Source organism: Wyeomyia smithii, chromosome 2, assembly GCF_029784165.1.
Source record: "Wyeomyia smithii strain HCP4-BCI-WySm-NY-G18 chromosome 2, ASM2978416v1, whole genome shotgun sequence".
Taxonomy (NCBI): Eukaryota; Metazoa; Arthropoda; class Insecta; order Diptera; family Culicidae; genus Wyeomyia; species Wyeomyia smithii.
In genome coordinates, this window is record NC_073695.1 from 202,638,931 (window position 1) to 202,651,999 (window position 13,069).

General features: G+C 37.5%; 1 protein-coding gene across 3 annotated transcripts in view; it reads right to left on the reverse strand.

Moving 5' to 3' along the window:
* The window catches only part of LOC129721297 (protein CBFA2T2), a 203,501-nt gene extending 191,788 nt beyond the window's left edge, over window positions 1-11,713 (reverse strand). For all 3 annotated transcript variants that reach the window (XM_055673722.1, XM_055673723.1, XM_055673721.1), the window contains exon 1: window positions 11,067-11,713. The gene's annotated coding sequence lies outside the window, so the exon portion shown is untranslated. The remainder of the gene's footprint in view (window positions 1-11,066) is intronic.
* Window positions 11,714-13,069: the final 1,356 nt, after the last annotated feature.

The following is a 13,069-nucleotide window of genomic DNA, read 5'->3' on the forward strand; positions in this document are numbered from 1 at the left end:
GACTGGCGTTTGCAAGTTTCTTATGATCATTGGTGTGAAAAAATATTCCGGGATAGTTTCCAGAAGGGTAAAGCAGATAGAGAGTTCATATCACAGAACGAACTGTGGAGCGATTGAAAATGTTCAATTTGGGCTAAAAAAAACATTACGTTAACCACGTTTATTAGCGAGAAAACACCAGAATACGTTTAAAACAGTATTGCTTATAAACATGTTTACTAGAGTGCCAATAAAAATCGATTTTTCGAATATCGTTTAGCAGTAGGGCTCAAAAGCTTCGTCTTCTTGGAAAAAGTCCCAAACATCGGGAACACGTGCCTCAAAGCGATCAAAATTTCACGAAAAACATCGATGACAAAAAGAACAGGTAGTAATTTTCGAAAATTTCCGAGCTTGTACACAGTAGCATCTTTATTCTTAAACATTCCATTCAAATGCGGGTTTTCCCGTATTTTTCTCAAAATTTTGACAAAAATGACCACCCTAATGGAAAATGACTCCCAGTCCGCACAAATGACATGTTGGTGACCTTTAAGAGAAGATTCGTTTTCGTATGAAGAACATGTTCTGTAAATCTGGATAAATATTTCAAAAAGTCCTATCTGCTTTTATCGTTTTTTCGGAGCGTCTTTTTATTTTGGTAATGGTTCAGCTTTAGTAACTTTCCCAAGCGTGGTTTTCGTTCAGAAGGCTAAAGTGATCCCTCTACTATCAACTCGTGCAAATAACGTAGCATAAAAGGTGTTTAATAAGTTGTGGTGATTGAATGAAAGTGGTCGATCAAAAAATCGATCAAAGCAGATAGGACCTTTTAAAATGTTTCTCTAGAAATGGTCAGGAATGCTTAAAAAGCGTCGAAAAGTCGGGGCTTAGAGCCTTATACAATCTTTAGTAATAGTCACAAAGTGGTTTGTTGGAAACATTCTATATTTACATATTTTCAACTTGGTGATATTTATAGGAGAAACCAGAAACGTTTCTGTTGTTTTAAATTGGCACCGCGAGTGTTGTTTTCATCAATACATTCATGATTATTTTCCATGACAAAGTTCCAAAATGAAATAATAAAGTTGAAACTTTGACCGTTTCGAGGCACGTGCTCCCGATGTCCGATCGAGCTGAAATTTTGCATGGGGACGAAACTTTTGAGCCCTACCGCTAAACGATATTCGAACATCAATTTTATTTCTACATCTCATTAGCACTCTAATGTTTACCTTCAAAATGTTATTTTTCACATTTACTGAGACACGTAAAAGTTGAATCTAGAAGAAAATTTCACTAGTTTTTCAATGGAACCGATGAAATTGCTCTGAATACACTTAAAGTTAGAACACTTAAACGAAAGAGTTAACGTTAATCTACTCGGAGTTATTTAACTTGTATGTTCCTTGGATACTTTTCCAAGAAGTGACTCTAACTTTAAGTACGACATATAGTGATTATATTGGTTTCATTTGAAAGCTGAGAAAATTATCGACTAGATATAGTTTTTACCTGTTTAAATAAATGTAAAAAATGACATTTTGGAAGTAAGAATGTTCAAAAGTAGTACTGTTGTAAACGTATTCTGATGTTTTTTTTTTATTCTACAAAAAACGTAATTAACATTATCAAAGAGTAACTCTACTTTATAACACCAAAATTATGCAGAAATATTAAAATCTTCAAAATTTACAGAGTAGTAAACTTCGAACTCGTTTTTCTCGAAATTACTTTAAAGCCCATTCCAGCTCTCTAAAATGGTGACCACATATTTCTTACGAATGAACAAAAAGCTCAGATCGGATCACCACTCAAGAATTTTCTCCTGAAGAGATACTGGAAACAAACTTGAATGAAATACGAACTACTTCCAAGAACTTCAAAAACATGAAAGCACCAGGAGATGATGAGAATTTTTGATCCTCCTCAAATGACTTCCCGAAAGCTCTTCAAATTTTTTGGTGAGAATTTTTAACAGAATCTTTGAATTAGCATATTTTCCCTCAAAATGGAAAATGCCAAAGTCACTCTAATTCTTAAACCTAAAAAAAACCAGCTGAAGCAAAAGTTATCGTCCAATAAGTTTACTCTCTTCTACAAGCAAACTTTTTGAAAGAATGATTCTCAATAGAATGATGACACATATCAATGAAAATTCAATTTTTGCAAATGAGCAGTTCGGATTTCGCCATGGGCATTCGACTACTCACCAGTTACTTAAAGTAACTAATATGATTCGTACTAATAAACCTGAAGATTATTCCATTGGAGCTGCTCTTCTAGACATAAAACAAGCATTCGACAGTTTTTGGCATAAAGTTTTGATAGCTAAAATGTCCAATTTCCGTTTTCCTCTAACATTACAAAAATGATACAAAGTTACTTGACTGACCGCACTTTTCAGGTTAACTATTTAAATAGTAAATCTGATAGATTGCCTGTTAGAGCTGGTGTACCTCAAGGAAGTATCTTTGGCCCGGTCTTATATAATATTTTTACTTCTGGTCTTCCTGAGTTACCACCAGGATGTGAGAAATCTCTGTTTTGTGACGATACAAGCATTTCCGTAAAAGGAAAAAGCCTTCGTGTCATATGCAGTAGGCTGCAAAAAAGTCTAGATATATTTTCTTCATGTTTGCAGAAATGGATGATTTCTCCTAATGCATCATAAACACAATTATTAATTTTTCCTCATAAACCAAGAGTTTCATTTCTCAAACCCACCAATAATCATGTTGTTAAAATGGTGCAATCTCTTTTTATCAAAAAACTTGATTCTCCTATACAATTCTATTGATTCAATGCAGTTGTATGGGTAAATCAAGTTTTTTGATAAAAATAGATTGCATAATAATAGATAAAAGTATAATAATAGATAAAAGTTAGTACTAAAAAGTTAGAAAAAAATTAAAACAGGGTAACTAATAGCAGTTTTCCGGTAATTAAGCAAAATGCTCATGTAAATTTCGTTTTTACTACCACTACAGCGCTACTACCACCACCGAAAACATCGAGAGCTTTACGAAAATTGTCCACTGAGCAAGCATTCGAAACTCAGTCACTTTCCAACGGATGTTCTTCATTCTTAAGACAATCGATGGAAAAATAAGCTCTGCGTCCAACAAAATGCGAAAATTCTGATTTTTTGATTCTAATTATTGTACCAGTGGCGTAGCCAGAAACTCCTTCCGGGTCCTTCTGGTTTAACTAAAAATGTGATTTTTTATGATATTAAAATAAGAGTAACCTAAATCAATGACTATAATGCAGCAAAACAGGATTAGAAAAACGGTGGTTTTGCACGCTCATATCACTTACTCTCAATACGGGTTGCGTTTTAGTAGATATATGAGTGCGGGAGAATATTCAAGAGAGAGAATAAGAAAGAACAACGTAAAAGATGAAGTGTTTCCTTACTATCTGCAGTGATAACGCTAACCGTGCAACGCACTGGCTGTTTGAATAAACCGTAGCGTAGTTCACTCTATGGTCAATTCTAGAACAATATTGTTGTTTATTGACTGAAATAAACAGAAGGGAGCCAATGGAAATCGACTTTCCGAATTTTGTTCAGTGGTTGGTATCAAAAGTTTGGTTTTCTAGAAAAAAAGACCCCATTTAAGTTCCAACTCCATCGTGCAGCAGCCTTTTTCCCAGAACCAGGTTTAGTCACAAAATTGTGTTTTCACAGACAAACTTTCTAGGTAGCTTTCGGTTGCGTTGTATGAAATAGTATATTTTCTCGACATTTTTTCGCCGGAATAAAGTGCTGATACTAGACACCTTGTTTCGCTAGAGAAACAATGACGACCGCATCATTATGTATTACAAGTTTCTGGCTAAGCTCTAGAAAATTAATATAGCCTGTGTAATCAGGCTTCCGAAGATCGAAGGCTCTTGGAGGAGGAACCCTAAAACCCTTTCTTTGGCTACGCCACTGTATTGTACTATTGAAAAATGTAGAACCTTGTTGAATACATGTTTCATCTAGACAGAGCTTAAACAAGGCCTTCTTCCCCAGCACAGCCGACGCTAAACTATACAAACGATTTGCCTTCAAAAGCGATTTGTTGTTGCCAAAATTCAGTCTTCATTTTATCACCGATTGCTGCACCAAGAGGACGGTTGACTCTTACTGGAAACTGACTAGAGCCGGACGAACCGACGGACCGCAGCACTGCACAGTATTTGGACATGTTAGTAATTATGTCCGAATCTGTTGCGTCATGTTTGATCTCAGCCATTTTGCCACTGCTTATAGCTGTGAGTGTGCCGGTGGTGTGTAAGATCGTCTCGTTGTTTGCTTGCAGTGTATTCTTCCAATCGAGTGTGTTCTCAAGCTAATTGCAAAAAATACATTGGCATAAGACAGGCTATCGAAATTCAACGTTAAACTTTCGGTCGTGTCTTATAAACAACCTCTTCGATTATTTAAATTGGAAATTGATTATAAATTTACTTAAATTTTTCGAATTATATCTCAGTTACTATTGATTGTTCCTGCATCATTTTTAGGCTGGATTTGAAGTTTAGAGAATTTTCCTTTAATTTTCTGGCAAAAATAATAACAATAATACGGGATTATTGGGCATTGATACATTTCAACGCCTAGCATTTATAATTTGGCTGCCCGTAATGTGAACAAAATTTCTTTTTTTCCATAAATGCCTCACAAGTTTAAGTAAATTAGCTTCCCGAAATTCTTGATTGATTAATGTTAAGTACATGTTATATGTCAAGATCATACTGAATACAAAATTGTTTAACATTTTCGACATGAGTACTGGCAAGCGTTGAGCGACATCCAGTCACTACTTCAAAAGTCTAGCAACAATTCTACTGTTTTTGAATATACTCCAAAAAGTTTACGCCAATCATCCCGGGGTGATTCACATCATTGTTTGGATGAATTTGAAGTGAAACTTAGCTACTTTAACAAAACTGAATAGCCTAAAACGATTTCAATAAGTTTTTAAAAATGGAAAACAATTTTGGAGTCATTCACATTTCACGCGAACAGTTTATGTTGGCGAATGCACATGAATCGTACAAACATTTGTGTACCTGACCACTGCAGAACCGAAAAATTTCGAATCCTTCTACCTGCAATTCATAAGATCTAATGCGAAATTTTCACAAGATCGCAGTTTTTGGGACAGTAGAGGACATTTCGAAGTTTTCCGTTGTTACGTAATTATCAAAGCAGAACCGTGGGATAAGTACTCTTCCGGGGACACAGGTAAGATTCAAAATACCGATACTTTGCTTGTGACATATCAAACTTCAAATTTTTGCAATACAACACTATTGGCGAGCGGTATTTGGCCACTTAGACGTCTTATGGCCGCCCATGACCGAGCTCTTCGATATTCCGCAAACCTGGTTTCGGAACCATTGTGAATGTAACCAGTTTCACCGGGGCTTCCGCTTTCCGGAGCTCAGCAAAAAATTTGGCCAACATCTTTAATTTTGAAATGCGTTTTTGACAATGTTTTAAATCAACGGCTTTATATTTAAGGCCATTATTGCTAAACTGGGGAAACTTACTGTGAAATGCAATCATGAAATTAGATAAGCGTTAGTCTTACCCCCAAACTGAACTAAAGCGATTTTTAGAATAAAAACGAAGTTGCACGAAGATGAACCTAGTCCTGTGACTAAATTCCGTAGCGTGATTGTTTCATCACCTTTCAAAAATAAACATAAGTAATGCCGTGAGAGCAAAATATGTCGTAAAAATTTAGAGAATGTTCAGAAAGAGGATTTTATCGCACTCGCTGTGAGCTGTGAGTATTTGATGGACTGAAGCTTTCAAATGGATGTTTGCTTAGGTTTCTTTCGATTATACTTATATTTATGAACAGACTGAGTAGCGATTGGGAAAAACTGAGGCAGGACTTTTTGAAGCTAAAAGCAAGGTAATAACTGATAATTATAATATAATTATAATCATTCTTTTATGCATTACTCTATATTTTATAAATATTGATGAGATTTACTTTTTTTTGCTCACTCAAATTCAAAAAATTATATTGTTCTGATTTTGTGTGTTTGATGGTGTGACATAAACTAAATTATTCTATATTATTAGCCGCACAATTTAGGTACTCTTCTTGCAAAGAAACGCATTTTTCCGTCAAAAAATACAAGAGGTCTTGAAAACATTTACTAATTAGACGAATGGGTACATGAATTTTCACAAATGTAAAATAAGTAGAAGACAAAGTAGATGCCACTAGCCAAGAACTGCTCTCCATGGAAAACAAGCATTCAAGTCAATACTCGCCCAGTTCAACTTATTTTCCTGCAGCAGCCCTCACCCCTCACCTTCTGCTGCACTACGGCGGACTGCTCGCTCTTTTTTGTATGCATATTTGCTTCGTATGTTTTGGGAAAACAGCTGTGGCAGACGTTTGTCTTTACACATGCTGTCCGGGTGCTGCTTTTCGCTTTTCTTCCACACCACATGCACACACACATAATGCCCGCGTCAGCAGACGACGGAACCGACCGAAACATGATGCGGCAACAACGGGAGGATCCCGCCGTGGAACCGGGAAGAAAACTCATGGATGACGACAGCGGAGAGCGCGTCTACGAATAATGCTGCTCTCCTTGGCGGCACCAAATACCGCTACCATGTCAACATATGATCCCATAAATTTAGACTGATTCGTGTGACAGGTGTAAATAAATGGTTTCGCTACTCGATCTATCCCTTCTGCTACGACGGCGAAATAGCGAAACTATCCTGTGGCGGGTTCCTAAGCGCCGGCCATTAGTTTCCGCCGGGGCGCAGTCGTCCAGTGAAGGGTGATAGCGAACGGGTTTCCCATAATGTACCGTGTGCGTTACTTTACGGTACGAGGGTGCAAGTGAAGCTAAGAACAAGCAGGGTACGGGAACAAAAAAAAAACGCACGACTTCCTTTGTAGCGCGTTCGATTAACTGGAAGAAGTTGCTGAATAAAAGATTAGAAAATCACAACCACGTGAACCGAAACATGTGCAGCGCAATCATCGCCAATCGTTTGCAGTCGTCCGGTTACGCGGTGTGGCCTCGCCAGTGCACAGTGGGTTAAAGTGGTGCGGTGAAAGCTTATTTTTATTGCTAGTTGAAATTATTCTTTTAAAATATGACTATACAAAAGTGCAAGAGGATGTTTAAAATGCGAGTGCTTATTATAAAATACTTAATCGGGTGGCTAGAAAGCTTCGAAAACTTATAGAAAACGTCATTTTATGTTTCGTCATCTAGGATACGAGAAATTTCATTTGACTTTTTCAAAACAAATCAAAATCTTTCGCTCAAGATGTCCTTGAAAATAGTTTTGAACGTTATGAACTAAGTTGAAATGTATAGCTTTCCGCTTTGTCATGTCTGATTTTATACCAAATAAACGTCATTTGCGGAAAGTATCACTTTTCCATTTGATCGAAAGAAAACAGTAGCTGAAGCGCATCGAGGGTTGAAAAAGGTTACTTAAACGCTGTTCTAAGTATAAAACGTGTTTGTTCTGTCGCTTTAAAGACTGGAATTTCCATGTTGACGACTGTTCGTGTTAATGAAGAGTTCAAGCCTTCCGAAACACTGTACTGGAGTAATTACTCGGCGAGAATCCATGCCAAACGCAGGAATTTCGGTATTATATATTATATATATATATATATATATATATATATATATATATATATATATATATATATATATATTTATTTATATATATATTATATATATATATATATATATATATATATATATATATATATATATATATATATATATATATATATATATATATATATATATATATATATATATATATATATATATATTATATTTTGGAATGATTCAAAAACAAGAAACTTAGGTTCCTTATGATTTAAAATCAAGGGACGTTCAATATTGTTTTTCGCCTGTGAACAATTGCTCCAGCGGCAAAAGGGAAGGGGTTTCTTCATCGCATCGTGACGGGTGATGAAAATTGTATCAACAATGTCAGTTATTAGGGACAGTACCAAATATCGATTGATGCGATTGCGCCGAGCACTGGGCGAAAAATGAGTGCCATAATACGACCAGAGGCATAAAAAAATTATTTTACTGCATGACAATGCTCGACCTCATACTACCAAAGATGTTAAAACTTACACAGAAATGCTCAAATGGAAATTACTACCTCACCAATTTCCCATGTGTTAGGTTCGAATATTACTTGTTCTGTTCGATGGCACAGGGTCTGGTTGATCAACTGTTCTGCTAATATCAAAGCGTCGAAAAACGACTGGATTTGTTGACAGCCTCGAAAGGCGATGGGCAATACTTTGCGATGGGCAATACTTTTAATGATTTATAGGTAACTAGTCTTTTAAAATGCAATTTGAAAAAAAAAACAACAACAAAAACAACAAAAGAGCACATCTTATAAATTACTTTTTTCGCATTTATGTAGTGCTTTAATGCTTACTTCATAATGTTTCAATTTTTTTCTTTCAGTGTAGCTTATTCTCAAAATGTATGTTCAAACTTCTACACAGTGGCGTAGCTATGGTTTGGTGGGCCTGGTGCGGTAACAAAAATGTGGGCCCCTAATGAAAATGACTGGGCAGTTTTTTCTTCCATAAAAGGAATCGAGACAAACAAAAAAATTAGATTTTTCTACTTATTTACCCGGACGAACACATACGATTCGCATAGATTCTCTAGGATTCCTCACATTGGATTCGTGCGCGTCCTTGAAAAGGATTCCTGAAAAAAAAATCCTCAGGAATGCCCTGTATGTTGCTCTAGGATTCTTGAATAAGAATCGTGAGTGGGAATCCTCCGGATCGTGTTTGCGATTCCTTTCACGATTCCGTCACCGTGTTAATCGGTATCCTGGGGATTCTTACTCAGGATTCTCTGCGTGTTAGTAAGGGTATTCCGTTGTCCGCAAAATCAATAATTAGGTATTTAGATACTCACTTTCCTAGCCGTTTGGTTGACAAAATCAGAAATACAGATTCAAAATCAATGGAATCAGTGATTTCACGTTCGATTGATAAAATGGCAAGGTTTGTTAATCTCAAGTTACTCATCGTTGACCTCAAATAGTTCTTGATCAACTTTAACTTAAAGAAACTTGATCAACTTTAACTTAGAGCCAACTGTTTTCGGGTGCATATAGTCTCGCGTTAACGCAAATTATTTCCCTCGCTTTGTTTCATGTTTTCAAGTTAGCCACAGATAGACAGCGTTTACCAGACTTGGTAAAAGCACCCTTCCGAACCGCTCGGTGACATCGCCAAATTATGTTAAACGAAACAAACAAATCCAAGTAATTGCTAAACAAAACAAACAAATCCAAGTAATTGCAACTGTTGCAAAAACTGTAAAAGGTTTCACGGTGTGTTCTTTTGAACCTATTAAACAGAGCATTATTTTGCTTCATTACATTAAATTTCATTTCATTGAATCCATGACATTTAAATTCAAAAACAACACAAATATATACTCACCCACTCACCCGCATACGTCGTCAGCGCGTGTAATATATATACCAAAGAGAAGCAGAGTACAAGGAGACGAAGATGCCACGAAGCATAAAAGCAAGCAAAATGATTCGGGGCTGAACCGTGCGCTCTATGTAACTTTAGAAAAACACCAACGAAGAGATATCCGTTCTGTGGTGGTATTCTTCATTCTTCGCGTGTCTAATCATCGACCGAAGCACTCAGCTCAAGTGCGTGATACCCAGCAAGCAAGAACTCAATCTTTGTTCCGCCTCTAGTGCGGTGCGTGCTTTACCAAGTCTGGTTTTCAACATTGTAAAAAAATACTTCCTTCGTTGCGTGTTTCCACGTTGCATCGAATGTTTTCTGCGATCGCGAAACATTCAACTTCTGCGTCAGTCGAATCACGAATCATGGTAAAAATGAACATCGGTATCACGTATACTTTGTCCGTGTGGATCACGATAGCAGAGTGGCGAGCACAAATACATAAGGTTAAGTTCAGATGGGCATGTTGACCGGTTTGGTGTTCGCAAGATTTTGGGGCCCCTTTGAGCAGTGAGCCTGGTGCGGACCGCACCAACCGCACCCCCCTAGCTACGCTACTGCTTCTACATGTCACGGCTCTTTTATGATCGTCATAATCGACCTAGTAAAACCCATCCTCTAGAGTTAATACCACATTTCGCACCAAATTTACTTTGTTGAACATTGAACAATCAATTTACAACAGTTTGGTGTAGTTTATTGGCTAGTGGAATTAGACAATGGAAATTCCAAGGAATAAATTTGGTTTAAAATTAAACCTTCGTTATGGACTAACGTAGACGTGGTCAACATTTGTATGATATACTCTTCGAAAAGTAAATAGCAGAAATACAGAAAATATAGTTGAAAAGTCAAATTTCGTCAGATTTCTCCCTTTTACTATTTTTCTCACTTAGTTTAAGCATTTTACTATTAATGTTGTGTGAAAATCAAACAATAAGCATGAATAAAATAAGCATGAGTAAAAATTATGTACTGGCAATACTTGAAATTGGCCACCTCTTCCACTCGCTTGCCCCGCTGTGCATCTTCAGCCATGTATCGATGTAGAAGCCAGAATAAACATCCTATACGAAGTTCGCTGCTCCAATGTTTATTTTGGGTTGCGTGTTTCGGAGCAATCATCGGATTGGAGCGAAAGAGCGCATGGGAATTGATGTGTTCATGGCAAATTATTATCATGTACCTACGCTGCGAGATAGTGTCTGCAGTAGTCCTCCGAGCGGCTGCCTCCTTGGCGATCCCTGGTCCGCCCCAGGAGCGCCATGAAAGTAACGTAACCGTCCGGCGTGGCGAAGTTCGGTTTAGCCTAGACCGACCAGCAGGCAAGCGGCCAGCCACGCTCGAATTATGCCAGAAGCAATTTTCTAGGTTTGATTTATTACGCCTATTGCTTTCGGTGATCTCTGGTATTAATGTGTGTTTTCATTTAAACTGTCGGGCAAATTGCATTCGTCCCGTCACGAAGTTTCCCCCCTCACCGCAAGAGAAAAAAAGGTACGAACTACTTTCTAGGTTCATGTAAAGCAGGCAGCCTCTTACCTTAAAGTGTTTATTTATATCCAGCTGACGATGAGGACAGGTGAAAGAAGCACCTCGCTCTAATGATCGTTAATTCTTTATGACTTCGGGGTGTTGACACAGAACACGCTAATCCCCACCGGGCTGCCCGTGATAAAACTGTCAACTTTGCGGTTGGTTTACTACTTTTTAATGGCCAAAAAAACAACACCGCTGAGACCATCAATCAATTCAGGGCACTGGCGAATCTTCGCATCTACAGTTATTTCACATTGGCAAACATCGCCGGATTCGCCACCTCATTTGCCTCGGGATCTTAATACAATAAACCAAACTTTTCTTTTTTTCAAAACTAATCACTGAACAGATCACTACGTCCGGCGATTACAAAAGCACCTGGTATCTCGCAAAATAATAATAACCGCCCACCGTATGTGTTGTATACGCTAAAAATGGGGAAATAATTTCGCACTGGTACCAAACACTGCAACACAAACCACAACACTGCTGCGGCAAGATAATAGAACTTTACTGCTACACTCACTGGCTGGAGTCAAACAGGATGCCAGCTGCCAGTACTACTGCTGCTGTTGTTGGCGTTACTGTTGCTTCTGCTTCTGCTGCTGCTGCTTAGAAACCGAACCGTCACGGACAACGAACGCAAATGGAATGCCAGGAACGGTCATAATCATCTGTCGTTTTGTTTTACTCACAACACTCAGTTCGACACTCACATAACTCTGGTGTTAGATGCTGCACTCAGTCGCGCACTCACTCTCATCGTATCATACAGGTGCACGAGACGGTTCTCACGATGCCTCTCGGTCGGAAGAATGCGATAATGCTATGCTGGGGTATTATGGGCCGATACGTAGTCGGCTAGAATGCAAAGTGCCGTAGGACAACAAAGGTTCAGTGATGGCGGGAGTGTGATATACGGCAATGACGAATTTAAAAAAACGGAAAAAAGCAAACAAAAACAGATTCCTCTGAATAGAAATTGAGTGTGATTTTTGTGCCAGATGGCCGTCACATGGTATCGAATGGAAACAGCTTCGCGGCAGCAGATGGCCAACATCTGGCACCTCAAGTACAGTTGAAACTAAAAAAAAACACCTGTAATTAGTTTGAGACATGTTACTCTAATCATAAGGGTTCATGCCAGAAATTGATCTTCGCGAAAGCAATGAGTCTGGCCGAATGCAATCTTTTCATCTTAATTTTCAATGCTATAACCAGCATATTTTAAGTCCAGTGTTTATTTATCGGTCAAAATTATCGCATTTTTATGATGATGAAGATGAGAGCATAGCCGTGTATAGAACGTCTGCTTTCCCTTGTTTATCGATACTCTGTCAGTTAACAGACAAAAAAAATATGTGGTGTTTACTGTTCAGTTATTTTAGTGTCAGTTTTTTTATAAAGAGCACAAACGCTAGCTCAACGTGAGACGTAGAATGGTATAAGAAATATTTTAGACAATGAATTTTGATGTAGAAGTCAAATTCAGTGTTTGAACATTTTCTAACATCTACTATATAAAACTCAATACAACAAATAGCTTGAATGATTACTACAAAGACCGTATACAACCGTACGTGTCAACTGACGACAGGCTCAAACTACCAAAAATGTACATACCAGGGAGTTTTATACCATCTGTACGTTCGTGGGTTTTCATTCAGATACGCTGTAGAATCTTGAACATTTCGGTTATCCAACGAAACATTGATTATTGAAATAGGTACAATTATTTGAAAGCAATTAACATTCGAATTTTCCCCAAAAATGTTAGTTCATAATCTTTTTAGAAATAATTTCAAAATGTATCAGAGCATGGTAAAGGAAGATGCAGTCATGCGTTCAAATTTTACAAACCTCCTGCTAACAAGTAAAGAGCAAAATCATTTCAAATCGCCTGGAAATACGCGAAAATTTAATCGACCATTTTTTATTTGAATGAAACTCTGCACACGTATTTGGCTTAGCAAACTGAGCATTTTTCACAGGTGGAGAGATTTTTT